We start from the raw sequence: 3135 nt of genomic DNA, 5'->3' as shown, positions 1-3135 counted from the left end.
AAGCTTACTGAAAGATTCTTTAATAGATAAAAAGAGGTGAGGTTGCACTTTACTTCCACTCAGATCAGGCAGGAAGCCTAACAGATCGATCACACATGATAGATGCTTCTGTCTCCTGCAATAAGCTCCAAAGACCTTAATGAAAAACTACCCTTTTCAAGCAACTCAGTTGCATCTGGCTGCAGCCACTGTGTGCTTTGGGCATAAAGAAAGAGCAGTTTGACTTTTGCTCCCCCCACTCCCAATAAGAGCTGAGGTATTTCATGATGGTTAGTGGCTGTAATCAGTAATACCTTTAGTAATAAGCTGAGAGCTAATCTTTACCTCAGCCACCACGCACATTTGTTCTTGAACATGTGACTATTGAGTAGTTCTCTCAGACACACAGGAAAAAACAGATGTCAGATAAAATTTCTTCAGTTTAATGTTGTTTCATTTATTTTACGACCACGAGCTAGGTTTAGTATTTGCTCTTTAATGATCCTATCCTGCACTTAGCTGGCTCATACGCAATTCCCACCTGATGTCCAGATGAGGCTTCACCCTCCTACATAAACCTCCCAGAGGGTTTCCCTCCAAAACACAACAAGCCTCTTAAAGAGATATCACCACAAGGTAGCATCTAGTTTTCACTGACAGAGGAACTCAGTACTGGTAAAGGGATAACATGGATTTTCAGCTGCTGAAGATAGCCTTTCTGGGGCTTGAAATTTGAGGGGCCCAGCTTTACTTCTGGCATCCTCTGAAACTACAGAATCGCTTCTTCACCATTATTAAGAAAATACACTTAATGGTACCAGCAGGCATTATAAAGGCATGTGTCCAGGCAGATAACCACCAATTCCTCACTCTGCTCTAAAGTAAGGATAACATCTTAAACTGAGAATGGGGAGGTGAAGCCAATCTGCTTTGAGTCTTGATCCTTCCAGGCCATAATTTCATCTCTGCATTGCCCTTGAAGTTTGGCTGTGGAGAGTCCATCGTCTTAAGTCAGCAGGTATATGTTATCCTATTTCCTTTTATGAATGTTAATTTCCCATAATATATAATTGTATTATATACTATTTGACCTGAGACAGCAGATACAACTAGTTTGGTTCCTAAAAAGAATCAAAGATGGAGCCTGGATTTCAATTCACATGTGCATTGCGAGTTGCTTGAGTTGCATGCCATGCTTCCGGTGAAGCAATTGAATGGTTAACCCTCCTCCCTTTCTCATGTCAGTTTGTTTGTGGGAATTTAGCCCTACGAGTGCAGTCATAGGAAAGAACATAGGAAGCTGCCTTATGCTCAGTCGCACACTGAGTTCAGCATCATCTCTCTATGGTTTTAGACAGGGATCTTCTCCAGGCCTACCCAGAAATCCTGGGAACTGGACCTGGGGTCTTTTGCATGCAAAGCACATATATTTCCACTGAGCCATAACCCTGCTGCATATTACCTCAGCTATCGCTCAAATTGGCACCCAGGCCAAAATTCCAGCATATGGAAGGACTATGCCTCTCAGCTGAAGGTGTCTAAAGCAGCTTATCAGCAGGAGCAATACATCTCTGCCATCCTTTCCCTCAACAGAGAGCGCCATCTTTTGTGAGAGGCTCCTTAATGAGCTGCTTAGTCATTGGAGATGGCTTTTATACTGTTTGACCCACTGCAGAGGCCAAAAATCCAAGTGGAAGTAGGTCTAGACATATAAATGCTTGGCAAAGGGTAGGTGTTAGGAAAAAAGCAGCCCAATAAAAGACATGCATGGTAAGAGACCTCTGGTGCGCTGGCCCGTAAGTGCAGCTCTTGACAGGCAGCGAGCGGGTAATAAATGTGTTAGAGGTAGCCAAAGCTGCACATGGGTAATCAAGGATGACACACTCCCCGGTGAGCCAAACTCCTACAGACAAACTTAAGGCTCTTGCCACTTTGTCAGGAAAACAGGAGGTGCCTGCAGCTCCTATTGGTTTCGGTGAGATTTGTGGTTGCTCTAAAAGTCAGGCAAACCGGGTATGCAGTAGTATATGGTGGCTGAAAAGCTTTCTAGGCGGCTAGATTAATGAGTCCTGAAAAGAGCTTTTCAAAGAGTGCAAATTAAAGTTGAACTAAAAGAAACCATGGAAGCAGCACAAAGGCCAGGCATTTACAAACACAGTAATATCCTCCCACAGATTTCCTGAAGCAGCGTGTTCTTACAGCACTGAATGCTCTAGAGTTCTTGGGGCCACTTTCCTCCAGCCTCGTGGCAAATCACAGGCTTGTTGATCACATAGAGTTGCGCTTACAGCTTCCATTTTATTACTGCGGTACAAAACGCTTTCACTACGATTTCCCCCCCTTTTTAATCTTACTACTTCTTGGGGGTGGAATTATTATTAACAATGGAAATAAGTGAGCTTAGAAAAGCTGCAAAGTGCTTATAGAAGCAGGGCATTTATTACCAACTAGTAATTTTATTCTGGTCTGATTCTCCAGCTCTCACTAGCTCCTAGTACAGCCATCTATGAAGGACAGATTTTTTTACTTTGGAAATATATTTACATTTAATCATATGTATAAATGGGAGGAAGGCTTTTTAAAAACATTATTCTTTTATCTCAGGATGTTTATTTATACTAAACAATACTAAGAGGTGTTATCTCAGGGTAACTAAATGATTTTTAATCCATTAGAAAGGAGGTAAATTGCATTTCATCTAGTGAAAACCTGTTGCACACTCTTCCTGTCAGCCTGCTTATTTGATGGGTGAGTTTTGTTGCTTCAGGAACTGAAGAAACAAGCTTTCAGTTTTGAACCTAACATGCTGTTCCCAGCAGGTTAATAATGTCTGCATGGGCTCTGGCCAATCTTCTTCACTTGTTCAAATTGTCTCCCAATTTTACCGCACATGGTGATTTACTACAGTGGTTATAGTGACACAGTCACTAGATTGATTCTAGATCCTGCAATCTACCGGGGTAGGTATGCTAACTTGCTGCCTATTTAAAACCTTCCCCTTGATTAGGCTATCCATACCTTTACCTCCTTGCCCAATCCAGGTGAATGAAGAAGCAAGTGGTGATTGCCTACCCAATGTCATTGGGCAGGTGTGGCTACATCCTCCTCACTGCCTTCAACTGCTTTCAAATGGACAAACTGTGGGGTAATGCAGAC

Source organism: Podarcis melisellensis (genome assembly GCF_964234715.1).
Source record: "Podarcis melisellensis genome assembly, chromosome: 1".
In the NCBI taxonomy this organism is placed as follows: Eukaryota; Metazoa; Chordata; class Lepidosauria; order Squamata; family Lacertidae; genus Podarcis; species Podarcis melisellensis.
The sequence above is the reverse complement of the archived record's forward strand: the minus strand, read 5'-3'. Positions refer to the sequence as shown.